This window comes from Notamacropus eugenii, chromosome 1, assembly GCF_028372415.1.
Source record: "Notamacropus eugenii isolate mMacEug1 chromosome 1, mMacEug1.pri_v2, whole genome shotgun sequence".
NCBI classification, from domain to species: Eukaryota; Metazoa; Chordata; class Mammalia; order Diprotodontia; family Macropodidae; genus Notamacropus; species Notamacropus eugenii.
In genome coordinates this window covers 617,132,649-617,146,619 of record NC_092872.1, presented here as the reverse complement: position 1 = coordinate 617,146,619, position 13,971 = coordinate 617,132,649, and the positions used below count along the sequence as shown (strand labels likewise).

Sequence of the window (13,971 nt, the reverse complement as noted above, 5' to 3'; positions counted from 1 at the left end):
ATACCCTACTAGCCTGTAAAATGAGCTGGAAAAGGAAATGGCAAGTCACTCCATTATCTTTGCTAAGAAAATCCTAAATGGGGTCATGAAGACTCAAAATGACTCAATAACAACAAACATTCATATAACTCTTTAAATTTTGCCAAGCTCTTTACGTATCTATTACCTTCTTTGATCCTCACAATAAACCTGAGAGATAAGTGTTATTCTTATCACCCCTTTACTGATGAGGAAACAAATTGAGAAAGGTTAAATACTTGCCCATAGTCACATAATTAGCAAATATCCAAGACAAAATTTGGATTCAGAACTTAACTTTAAGCCCAGAACTCTATTGAATTGTATGCCTCTGTCTGCCTTTTTCACTAAGTACCCAAATATTAGAATCTGGAGTCACCTTCTGATACCTGAATGAGGTAAGTATGGGTCATCTCCATAAGTTCAATTTCATATATTAATATTCAACTTTTTGTGTCTTATCATCATATAAAGAAAGATCTTGCTGCTGCTGCTGCTTTTGTCCATTATTCTCATGACATCAGGGAGGTTATGCTGTGACATGCAAGTGACTTGGATTTAAGTGAAGAAGGGCTATGCAAAGTCTCTAGCCTCACTTTCTCCTCCAGAACTATCTGGGTCCAGTGGCAGGATATAGATCAGGATGACTGGAGATGGCCCTGGATGCAGTGGGGGACCTTGGCCTTTTCAAGCTAAGGTCTTTAATAGATCTCACTTTGACTGAGGCAGTATCCATTCAGTGATTAAACCTTAATAAGAAATCAAAGAAAGATCTACAACACACTATAACTGACAGATACTCTTGCACTTACTGTTTTCTCTTTTTTTGCAATAGCTAGACCATTGCAGCTTGACCCATCAAGTTTCCTACCTTCTGACCCGCTGTTTATGGTCCTCTGGGATCTAATATTTTAGTTGGGTTGCCCATCTATTGTCTTTTATCCTTGTTACATGATGTGCTCAGAGTCTCTTCTAATGATAGGCTGACCTCAATACATCTATTGCCTCTACAGAGTTTCTATTTAGTCATGTGCTCCCACAGAAAGGTTTTACACAGTGGGAAATAAACCTAATCAGAGAATCACACAGTTTCAAAGTTTGAAGAGACCTTAGAGGTCACCTGGTCTATCCTATACCTGAAAAAGAATCCCTACTTCAGCACATGACAAGAGGTGATCCAGCTTTTCTTTGGAGACTGCTGTGAGGGGGGAATCTGCTACCTCCTGGGACAGCCCGTTCTATTTTTAGGTAGTTCTAATTGTGAGGGAGTTTTTTCTTACAGCAACCCTCAATGTGCCTTCGTGTTGCTTCTACCCATTGCACCTAATTCTGCTTTTAGAGACCAAACAGAGCAAATGTGGGCTTTCTTCCACAAGACAAGTACTTAAAGGTTACTGTCATTCTCCTCCCTCTCCCTCACCCCATGTTCTCTAGGTTAAACATTTATTTCCTTATCTTCATATGGCATGAACTTGACTTCTTTCACCATTCTGGTTGTCTTCCTTTGGATGTTCCTAACTTGAAGGACACCTTCTCCTTTCTAGCTCCTTCCCATTCTATTCCATTATTTATGATGCTGGTGGTATGATCTTCTTAACACACTGCTCAGAACATGGGACTTTCATCCTCTAAAGCCTTTGGTGGCTCCCCACCGCCTCAGCTCTTAAGGCAAGGCTTTTTCTTCAGTTTCAGCTGCTCTTGGAGCCACATCTCACGTTATATCCCGTTCCACGCTCGGAGCTCTAGCCACACTAGTAATTATTCTTTCATTTCTTCCTGCCTTCCCTTTCCCAAATGCCTTGGCTCACATTGTCCATTATGACTCACCCCCTCCCAGCCTGTCAAAGTCCTTTCCTTTAAGTACAAGTTCAAGATCCATCCCCTCTCATAAGTCTTCCCTGATTCTTCCAAGTAGAAGTGATTAAATAATAGGATGTGTGCAAATTGCTTTGTAGACCTTCATGTGCTATATAAAGTATCAAGATTATCTTTGAATCTTTCCTAGCCTTTTTTTTTCCTTTCCTCTACCCTGATTGTATTCTGATTTCTGCTTTTGAGTATCTTATTTTTGATGTTTGACCATCTTGTTTTCTTAGACTGTTAAGCTGTTACAGGGCAGGGACTATGTATTCCTTCCCCCTTAATGACAGTGCCTTACCTGTGTTGATCATTTCCAATTAATTCTGTCTGTATCTTGTTTGTCTGTAGTTATTTTTCATCTTGTCTCCCTCATTAGCCTGTAAGCTTCCTGAGAGCAGAGACTATCTCTTACTTTTCTTCATATCCCCAGCACTTGGAATAGGGCCTGGCACATAATAGGTGCTCTATAAATGCTTATTCTCCCTCCCTCTTAATAACTCACAGGGATGATATTCAAGTGCTCTGAGATATTTAAAGTTGTTGAGGATAAGCAGTACTGAAGACTTCAGAGAGCATGAGCATGGCAGTTATGGAAGATCGAATTGTTCGTGAATCTGGAATGCCATATCTGGAGGACTGATATTATTGTCTTGTTTGTAGAAGGGACTGTGTTATGTTTGTGGAGGAAAACAATTTCAAGACCAAATCTGGAAAGGGACCTTAGAGGTCATCTAGTTTAATTTCTTTTTTTCTGTTGAAGATATTGAGGCCTAGGTATGTTAAGTGACTTGTTTAAGGTCACACAGATAGTAAGCGTCAAGCAATTCCTGCAAGTATATCTTTTCACTTGGTTCTTAGTATTTGTTCAATTGTATCGTTGATGTAGTTTTGAGGTAATGAGACCTTAAAAATGCCTCTTTCTGGACTGGAGAGTGCCATTTATGTGTGAAATAATTTCCTTAAGCTTTCCTCTTAATGTCATGACCCCTCCTTCCCTCCATTTGGTTGTTGGTGGTTGTTCTTTGTTCTTGAAGAGGACCAAAATGACATCAGTATGTTGCGATCAAGTTAGAGTGTGTTGCACTATAGTTGATCAGACCAACATGAACCCTCTCCTTCATTTAAATCCTGTTTCAATGCCTCATTGTGGTGTGGTGGTGCTTCTGGATTCTTGAAGGCTACACCTTTGGCACTCTGGAAGCCCTATATCAATCTGGAAAGATTTATGGCTGGATGGTGGACAACATTTGTCTTTGTCTAAGGACCTAGTGATATTCAAGGTTGTCTGTCATTTGAATGTGATCTGTCATGCTAGAAAGAATTCTTACATCATTGAAATGATGGATCTTCTGAAATGTTAAAGTAAGAAGTGGCATGTCCACATATATCAGTACCCATCCATTTTTTTTCTGACCTTCCCAATTTTCAGTCTTTGCTAGAGCCAGCAACTTCTAGGCAAGGACCAGAGATTTCTACCTGAGCTGGCCAAGAACTGTAGAGGAGAGCCTGGATCATGCAGCAGATGCTGAACGTGATGATCTCCTTGAGGAATTCTCAAGATCATAGGAGTGAGTATTTGGAAGTAAAAGGGAACTTAGGGGCCATAGAGGCCAGTTTCCTCATTTAGCAGGTAAGAAAACTGGTAGCCAGAGAGGTTGTTACTTTCCCAAGATCGTCCACATAAGTAATTGAAGAGTTGAACTGTGAATCCAGGGCCTCTGGCAATGCTGCTTTTCTTGACTTTATGCTGTGAGGTGGACAGAAAATTTTGGTCTGTTAGCAGTGTGTATGTTACAGTCTTTCTGGAAAGGTTTGTACTGGTTGCCTTGAAAGGGGGACTAAACTATTAAAGACTGTGGGAGTGTTATTTCTTCCTATTTCAAGGAGACAAGAGGCTATCTTGGAATTGTAACTTGAGGGCAGAGTTTTTTGTGATAGTAGCAGTTTTAAATGTGGAGAAATACACAAAAGGAGAGTTGGAGAGAGTGGTGGCAGGAGCCCCAACAATAGCAGATGATGGAGGATCACTTCCAGGAGATTGTATGCCTTAGAGTGGCAAGGAGCCTCTTCTTTTCTCTAGATCACTACCTCAGCTTATTGGAAGAGTCCAGGAGGAAGTGGCTACCTTTTGGCCTCATGCAGTGGGCAGCATGGTTCATTTTTTATGTATTTCTTTGTTATTATAAATTTTGCTTACTGATTATTTGCATATTTTAAACCATGGTTTACTAGATTAAGATAAGATATTGCCCAGTTAGGTGATACAAGGTATAGAGTGCTGCACCTCTATCTGAGAATATCTGAGTTTGAATTCTGCCTTAGATACCTCCTGAATGACCCTGAGAAAGTCACTTAACCTCTCTCAGATTCAGTCTTCTCACCTGTAAAATGGGGACAATATTATCACTTAGAGAGATCAAATGAGATAATATGTATGAAGTGTTTTACAACTCTTAAATTACTAAATATAAATACTAGTTATTAGTTTTAATTGAGTCTTGTGTTGATATTTTTGCTACATAGAATGCAGTATGTTAGGGAGGGACCTGTGGATGATTGATTACACTAAATTCAATTGGCTGAGAAACCACTTTCCCATTTGACAATCAAAAAATTCCTGGGGTGGGTGGGTGGGGGTAAGGTTCAGAGAATTTTATCAACTTTCTTTGCAATTTGTATTTACAACATTTTTAGTTTTGTAGAAAGAAGAAAGTCACATGGAATTGAGACCTTTACCATAGATTAAAACCCTCAGTAACTTTGTACCTGGGACTTTTGGGTTTTTCTTTATGCCCCTACATTTCCAGGTAAGAGATGAAGAGTGGAATAGAGAATTTAAGAGAAGGTCATGACATGAGCTAGCCCCCAATGAGTGAATATAGATGTGATAAACTCCACCACCCCCACTGAGTGGAGTAAAAAGTGCTTCTTATCCTCCACTATGTCCTCTTTTGGGAATTATTTGCTTAGTAGGAATATATGTTCTTTTGGTTTAAAATTTTTTTTGGTTTAAAATTTTTTTAGTAGTCTAAGGCTAAAGAGATATGGTCTTCCCCACCCTACTTCTATTAGATTGTGAATTTCTAGAGGGCAGGGATGATTTTTGCCCCTCTTTGTAACCCCAGTTCTTAGTATAGTTCCTAGCATGTGTTTAGTACATACTTATTGATTTCTCTCTGTAATTAATCTTTGTGAATCCGAACTTATATAAGATTTGAAAATAGATGCTTCTGTGTGAGACTTGTGAAATGAGATCCAGACTGGTGTACCTGTTCCATGAAAAGGAATGACATTCAACCCCACATGAATCTATTAACCAAGTTCTGATTTAGAGGCTAACAAGATTCAATAATAGGTTAAATTGGGCACATGGATTGAATTCAGCCCATGTTCAGAACATTTATTCTTTAGATAAGAAAAAAGGGATAAGAACAATGACATCTATGCCAATATCTGGCAGGCAGAGCCATGGGGCAGCAATACTTCTGCCCTGAATAGGGATGTCCAGAGGAAAAAAGAACTTAGCACACTTGTAGGAAATTAGAGAACATGTGAGAATTGCAGGGAGTTTAACTAGACATCCAGAAGCAGGGAGATGTAGGTGATAAACAGAGTGTTTCTTAATTGGAGAAGGCAGAATTTGGCCTGTGTTATTTGGCATGTGGTTGAGACAGAGTCCTAGGTTAGATCTTTTTTTTGGTATTAATTTTTTGTACTTCTCAGGATTTTCAGTCAGTTCAGCCAAACACTGAGGAAGGAGGTGGGAGGTAGAAGCAAGATAGGGGTGAGATGTCTGTGTTATGCTGGGAGAGAGGGCTTGGGGAATTCCACTAGTATTATATTTTTAAATAGCAGTGAGGCAGAGTCTCTGGCTATACAAGTTAGGCGATAACAATGGTGCTGAAGAAAATTATCTTCCTAGTCCAACTCCTTGGAGGATAAGCAGCCTTTAAAAACAAAATTAATTTAAAAAATTCTGAACTTAAACTCCAGAAAGAAAGAACATCTCTCTATATAACAGAACAGAAAACATTATTATGTGTAGCTTAGTTTTCAAAAAAGTATGAAATAAATTCAGCATATTAGTTTCAAAGCTGACCTGCTTGTCCATGTTTCTTTTTCTTCTCTTTTCTGCATTTAAAAAATACTTCAGTGATCTTATTCTCAATCTCTCTCTCTTTTTTTGCCATACTATCGTTAACTCCTTCTTCCCCATCATTGTCCCTCCATAAATGAAGAAAAGACACAATGTTTTTTAACAGAGAAGCATAGCCAATCAAAACAAAGCCACACATTTCCATGTAAAAAAAAATGTATATTTCATTCTGTACATTGAGTACATCACTACTTTGAAAGGAAGGGGCAGCTAGGTGGTGCAGTTGATAGAGGAGGAGTCAGGAGGACCTGAGTTCAAATGTCACCTCAGACACTTGACACTAGTTGTGTGACCTTGGGCAAGTCATTTAACCCCAATTGCCTCATCCTGGGTCATCTCCAGTCATCCTGATGAGTATCTGGTCACTGGATTCAGATGGCTCCAGAGAAGAAGTGAGGCTGGTGACCTGCACAGCCCTCCCTCACTCAAAACAAAGTCAAGTGCAAGTCATGTCATCATTTCTCTGATGGCATGGTCTTCTTTGGCAATGAAGGATGAACATACTTTGTAAGGAACTGGGTAGCATGTTTCATCAGCCATTCTTTGGAATCATGGTTCTGCACTGATCAGAGTTCTCATGCCCAATTTAAAAAACAATAATGTTACATTGTTGCTGTATAGATTGTTTTACTGGTTCTGCATACTTTATCATTAATATAAATCTTCCCAAGTTTCTCCAGAACTGTCCCTTTCACATTTCTTATGGTGTAATAATATTCTGTTACATTCATGTACCACAGTTTGTTCAACCTTTCCCCAGTTGATGGGAATCCCCTTTAGCTTTACATTACTACAAAAGAACTTCTATAAATATTTTTTTTGTACATTTGAGTCCTTTTCAATTTTTTTATCTTTGTGGTGTATGTCTAGTATTGGCATTGCTGGGTCAAAAGGGAACAATTTAATGCCTTTTGAGGCATCATTCCAAATTGTTTTGCAGGATGACTGGACCAATTTACAGTTCTACCAACAATGCATTAGAGGATCTCCTTTTATGTCACCTAGAAGCAGCCTTCTTAAAGCTTTATTTTTCTCTCAAGTCAGTAACCACAACAGAAGAGCTTTGATGCTTTCTTACATTTCCCTTTCCTTAAATCTATCAGTTTTGGGGAGACATTACTACTATCCATTGTGTCACCATTTGTTTTGTCTAGGCAACACTTTGCAGGTATCAGAAGCTCAAACTTTTCTCTCTTTGGGTGTTTGAGCCCGGTGTATACTTTTAGTGCCCAGAAGCTGGTCAGGAATTGATTTAGGAAAGACTTCCTTGTGTAAACTCTACACAAGGGCAAAAACTGGTTTATTTGGAATTCACTTCTGCCCACTATGACAAAACTTGGCAAGCATCCTCCTAGAGGAACCAGTTTCATCAGTATTGTAAAATTGCCCTGAAAACTGATAGCATTGAGCAGTGATAATTTTTAAAAGTACCAACAATCATTCTTTGACTTCTTTGAGAACTTTGTTTCCACAGACCATGTTTGGCTTTCTAATGCAGTCTCTAACTTAACAATGACAAAAGCATCCTTCTGAAACGCGCGTGCGCACGCACACACACACACACACACACACACACACACACACACACACACCCCCTTCCATCGATTGTATTAGCCTTTTCTATGATGCTTAGACAAAAGATAGGTGCATTCATATTATTTAGCACAGAATCACCGGTAGAGATAAATACTTAAAAATTCCTATTGGAACAAGAAAACGTCATTATCATCTGAATGCCACTCTCCATAGTGTATTGGTCTGTGTCATATTTATATATGAAAAGACAAACACCTCCTTAAGTGGTAGTACCTATCAGAAGAGAAATTGTATCAGCCATTGGCCTCTAATAATAATAATAGTAGTAGTAGGAGTAGTTACTATGTGGTATTTTAAGGTTTACAAAGCAATATATGTGTATATCTATATTATCTCATTTCATCTTTCGAACATCCCTATGAGGTAGATGCAATTATTATACCCATTTTACAGGTGAGGAAAAAGATGTAGAGAGGTTGACTGACTTGTCCAGGTCACCATTTCTGAGGTCGGATTCCAACTCAGGTCTTCAGGTCTAGTGCTCTATATACTAGGGTAGGATATTTCCATCTTCTCTAGAAAGACTTTTTTTAGCGGTGAAATTTGCTAAGCTTCATTTTTTAAAATAAAGCCTCTAGCAGCATAGAGTTCACTTATTTTTGTATCTTTTGCACTTTAAAAATTGTGGTTGTTTGGGAATTCTAGCTATTTCGCAGCTGGATTTTGTTTTTACTAGTTTTCTCTTTTTATAAAAAGTGACTTGCTGCCTTTAAAAGGTTGATGAAATAAGATTATATTTACGCTGATGAGTGAGATGGTTGGACCACAAGAAATACTTCCTCTTAGAGTGGTGTTTTTTGAAATATTTGAAACAGTTGTGAAAGATTCTTATTTCAACAAGGCAAGAAGAATATTGTTTGTTTAGTAATTAAGATAATTAGATAGCTTTGTAATTTGTGGCTACTTGATATGCCACCCTCAAATTTTATTTATATAGCTTTTTTATAAAGAAAACATGTATTTTGGAAAGAAAAAAGTGGCAAACTAAGCTGAACATTATATAATTAAATGGCAAAGCTTGGTCCCAAAGAAGAGATGAGAAAACTTATTTTTCGTTTCTTTCTGTAGAGGAAGGGGGAGTAAGGGTGCAGAACATTGCATATACTCTGACACTTGATTGATGTGTTGATTACTATTGCTGAACTGCTTTTTTCTTTCATTTTTCTTTTTTTAATTTAAAATTTTTATATTTTTGTCCTTAGCTTGACAAACATTAACAAACATGAGCATTTCAATACATACAGAAGTTCAGAAAAACCTGGTTTCAAAGTTGTTCTGATTCTCTGTGTCTCTTTATGAACATCCTTCAACAAAAAACTTCTAACGGAGAAAATGTAAAACAAATATCCTGGGTATTATACTAACTCAATTGAGTGTTCAGATTCACTAGATGAAATGAAAAAAATTGTATATGGCCTCTGTCTAAAAAAAGAAATAAAAGATTAACCAATGATTTTCTGTAATTCTTTAGCTTGTTAAGTATTTCATTGAAGTAATATTTTGATTTGCTCTAGTCTCAGTTTTTGGAGATCAATTTCTGATTTTGATTTTTCTCATATGACTTGGCACATGTGTGAATTATAGTGTGCAGGGCATGTGTGCACATGCATACAATTTGAAAGAAATGATTATTAGTCATGCTTCTTGCCACCAAGGATACCCAATATTGAAACAATGACTAATATTACCTTTAGAATTTAGGATATGGGAGAGATAATATTATGGATATTTAAAATATGAGTTGAGTGTGTATTTACTGACTCTGTGAATGCTATGAATAATAGGTATTTTGTGTATCCTTGAGGTTTTCTTAGTTGAATTTTGCATGATTTCCAGCCTCCCTATGTATATTAACTCCTTTTGGTCAGCTTCCTTCTATATATATGCTTCTTCTCCTTTTTCCCCTCCTCCTTCTCCCTCTCATTATTGTTTTGTATGTAGAGGACATGGTGCTCAAGGGAAGTCCACAGGAATTAATTTCTTGGGATGCTTAGGGCTCTTAGAGCATCACTCATTGGCAGAAATTTCCAGGATTCCATTTCTTAAGGAAATGTATGCCTGGATTCAGAGTAGCTGTGTCATAAGCAACAACTGTTGATGGGAAGTTTTCTAAGAGATAACAGAATGACTGCAGAGGTTGGCACTGTCAGTGGACAAGAAGGGTTGTGGTCAGAGTGAAGAGAAGGAAAGAGAGCCACATGGAATGTAACATCTCTGAATGTCCCTGAACCCAGGAAACCCAGCAGAATCCTGAATCTCAGGGGTACCCAAGATCATAAAAGACTTCAACAGATCACTGTTAGCCAAAAAGAAGAGAGAATGAGAGATGGTGCCACAGTGCCACAGTGAGGGCACCAAAACCCCAACTTTTCCCTGCTAGACACATGAATTACAGGATTGATTGCCTTGCTTCCCCAAAATGCTTTGGGATTAGTAGTGAGGGTTAGATTATATCCCTTAGGGACCACGTAGAAGATTTACTAATTTGTTTGTGAGGTAGAAAATCATTCTATTGTTTGATTTTCCCCTTGTTATCTCCTTTGCTGTCTCATTAAATACCTTGTCCAGCATTTCTCTCCCTTATTGCGTTTCCACGTTCAGTTGTTTTAAGAAAACTTTGCATTTGAGAAATGTTTTCTTCAAAATCTGAAACTTTCTAATAATTGACTTCTAGACCAGGTTGTTAAATGATACCAGCCTCTATTTTTGATTAGGTCTTTGGTCAAGCCCTTGATTTATAGTTTGCCTCATACAGGTTATATAATTGCAAGATCCAGATTAGGACCGCCTTCCTTGGTCATGAAAATCAAAGCTCAGTGCTAAGTTCACAGGATATTACCATGCTGGAAGGGTCTTTCGGGACTAGGCTTTTCTGATTTCCACTGTTTGTTTTTTATTTGGAGGAACAGCTGGAAGATATTATTTCCAGTGAACACTATTGATTCAGTGACCAACGTTTGTATTGTACCTTTCAACCTAGAGATCCTGAAGCCTTTGGCATATAGTCAGTGGGAGTATTTTCACTAACTTTTTAACAAGGCTTCTTTTTGTCGCAAAGATGTATAGACCCTTTAGGCTACTTTTCGGATAGGAAATGGAGAGTTACATTCACTGGAACAGTAGGTAGAAATTGTCATTGTTGACAAGTAGAATGGAATGGCCCAAATTGGAATTTGGCCAAAATGTTGTGATTCATGATGTCCTTTAACTGGAATTTTATTAAAGGTCACAAGTGTTTCAGGATTCTGGTTTAAAAAATAGTTACCATACAGGTGAAAGAAACCCCTCAATCCTCCCCCTTCTGCCCCCCTCCCCATTCTAACTTATGTAAAACCTGAGTGAAGCCCTTTGATTTTATGTTTCTGTGTTTATTTATTGTTTTCTGTTCAAGTAAATATTTTACGGATATGGCTTTTATTGGGATCAGTAGAGTATCCACCTTTTTATGTGCTGTCTTCCCCCATGAGAATGTAATAGTAATAATATTTAGCATTTTTTATAGTGCTTGAAGGTTTATAGAGCACTTTACAAATATTATCTCATTTTATCCTCACAACCACCCTGGAAGGCATGTGCTCTTGTTATCCCATTTTACCTGTGAGGAAACAGAAAGAAAGAGGTTAAGTGACTCACCCAGAGTCACACAGGCTCACGTATGTTTGAGACTTCATTTGAACTTTGATCTTCCCGACTCCAGATTCACCGTTCTGTCCACTGTACCACCTCACTGCCTCTTTGAGGGTAGACACTGTCTTGTATTTTTGCTTGGATTTCTTATCTCCAGCACTTAGCATGATGCTTGGGACATAGCAAGAGCTTAATAAATTCTGATGGATGACAATATTATTTAGAATATATATATGCATATATATACACACACACACACATATATATATACACATATGACATATACCTATAGTAAACCCATAGCATTACCTTGTGAAGAATTTAGAATCTGTGATTATTTTGAACAAGTTTTCATTTAATTGTTGCTGTTCAGTCATTTTCAGCCATGTCTGACTCTCCATGATCCCATTTGAGGTTTTCTTGGCAAAGATACTGGAGTGGCTTGATGTTTCCTTCTCTAGCTCATTTTATAGATGAAGACACTGAGTCAAACAGGATTAAGTGACTTGTCCAGGGTCACAACGTTAATAAGCCTCTGAGGCCACATTTGAACTCAGGTCTTCCTGACTCCAGGCCCAGCGTTCTATTCACTGCACCATAATTTTTAGTCATGCTTTTTATAAGTAATGTGAACAAGATTGTAAAATAAATAACTTCTACTCTTGTAACTTTTTACAGTTTTCAAAGCTCTCTTACACATTTTAATCCTTATTATCATTGTAATCCCAGGAGGTAGGATTATCTCCATAGTATTGTTGAGGAAACCAGGGATTTGCCCAAGGTGGACGCAGATAGTAAATGGTGGTCCTAAAACCTATTTCTTAATGATCACAGTAATGAAAATGAAAAGGACAGTAAGATTAAGATAATAATTGTAACAATTAGTGGTGGCCTCAGAGAAGAGAAGAAGAAACACTTGCCTCTTTTTTTTTGCTATAAAAATACGAACCTATAGATGAAGAATGTTTCATTCCCTGTAGGATAAGGTCACTCTGTCAGCTGGCTAATTTACCTAACTCTTTCTTTCTTTGTTACAAGGAAGGACTCATTTGATATTGGTGATAGGTCCTATTTGGAAATGATTATTATATAAAAGATATCAAGTAAAACATATCTTTAAGAAATAAAATAAAACCTAGGTCTTTAGCTTCTTAATCCAGTGATCTTTTCCCTCAGTGAAAATGACTAACATTTATCAAATGTTCTTCCTGTGTCCTCTACGCTCTAAAGTCAATTATGCCAATCTCCTTTCCAAGAGCCTATGCAATTGTGCTTCCCACTAGAAAATAGATCAAGTCCAAATTCAGCCTGGCTCTTCATCATTTGGCTCCGTGTTATGAATGCCTTGGAGCAGGGAATTTAACATTGGTACTTTGCTCCTTTAGAGTTCCTAAGAGTTTGTGTAGGCTGCAGTCATTATTAAGGTGGAGTTAATAACATGGTTTTACTGTAATAAAGGACTGTGCTGATGAAGGCCAGCTTATCTTTTGCCTGTTTTTATTGGTATTTCATGGAATACCTCACTCCATGTTTACCTCCATTGTTCCTTTTTTTTTACTGACTTTGCTCAAGTGCATTCCTCTTCTCTGTCTCCTGTGCCCTGCCTATTTCAGACTTTCTCTATATTGCTTTCAATTCCTATCTGAAACCTTATCTTACCTACCCCGTGCCATTGTGATATTTTCTTTGGGCTTTCTTAGCACTTGGGTCTGTTCCATTCTTTTACACATTTTCTAATGTACTTTCATACATCTATACTACCAGAATCAGTGATTCTATCAGCATGGGTGCTTTCTTTGTGCCTTATTAGATGCTTTTGTGAGTTGCTGTGACTGAAAAAGAAAAAAACAACCCAACCATTACTTGTGGCCCACCTTCCAGTGATGAAGGTTTTTTTGAACTTAGCTAAGTTGTTCCTTGAATGACCAGCACATAGCTTATTGTGTAACTTGCCTTTTTGGTTTCATACATTGTACAAGAGCTTGTAAGCTGGGAACTGCTGCAGGTAAATGAAATAGGACTTAGTCTTTTTACACTGCACTTTGTAATCCATAGATCAGAGATTTAGAAGTAGAAGGAAATTTAGAAAGCTAGAGAGTCCAAACTCTTCACTTGCAGATGCGGAAACTGAGACTGAGAGATGTTAAAATGACTTGCTCAGGGTCACAGAATTAGGAAACATCTAAGCAGAATTTGAACTCAGGTCTTCTTGACTCCAAGCCCAGTGATCTATCTTTTGGATTGCCTGGAGGCCTGTTGGTTACTGATTGTGTTCTGCTATATCTGTCCTGACTTGTCCATTAAGTTGTAAATTGTGTATGGGCATGAGAATAAGAGATCATATTGTTTTGTGTTTTTTATAGTACTGGGTATACTAGAGATGCTCCATAACAATTTGTTGAGTCATAGAATCATAAGGTTCCAAAATATGAGAGATTCTCTCATTCAAACAGAGATAACTTAGATGGTACAGTGGATGGTAGACTGCTGGATCTGGGGTGGGGAAGACCTGAGTTCAAACCCTGCCTCAGATACTTACTGTAACTGTGTGATACTGGGCAAGTCACTTAAGCTACCTCTGTCAGCTGTCATCTGTTAAGTGGGAATAGGGATAGCATCTATCTTACCAAGATATTGTGAGGTTCAAATGGCTTAGTGCTGTGCCTGGCATGTGGTACAGTGTTTAAATGCTTGTCTCCTTTTTTTCCTGACCA

At 37.9% G+C, this 13,971-nt stretch overlaps 1 protein-coding gene across 17 annotated transcripts in view; it reads left to right on the top strand.

Annotated features, from left to right (window-relative positions):
* CSGALNACT1 (chondroitin sulfate N-acetylgalactosaminyltransferase 1) overlaps window positions 1-13,971 on the top strand; it is a 409,995-nt gene that overhangs the window by 87,975 nt on the left and 308,049 nt on the right. The window contains exon 1 of one of the 17 annotated variants that reach the window (XM_072634989.1): window positions 3,308-3,446. The exons of the other annotated variants lie outside the window; for them this stretch is intronic. The gene's annotated coding sequence lies outside the window, so the exon portion shown is untranslated. Of the gene's footprint in view, window positions 1-3,307; window positions 3,447-13,971 lie in introns of those variants that run through there. 17 annotated transcript variants of the gene reach the window in all.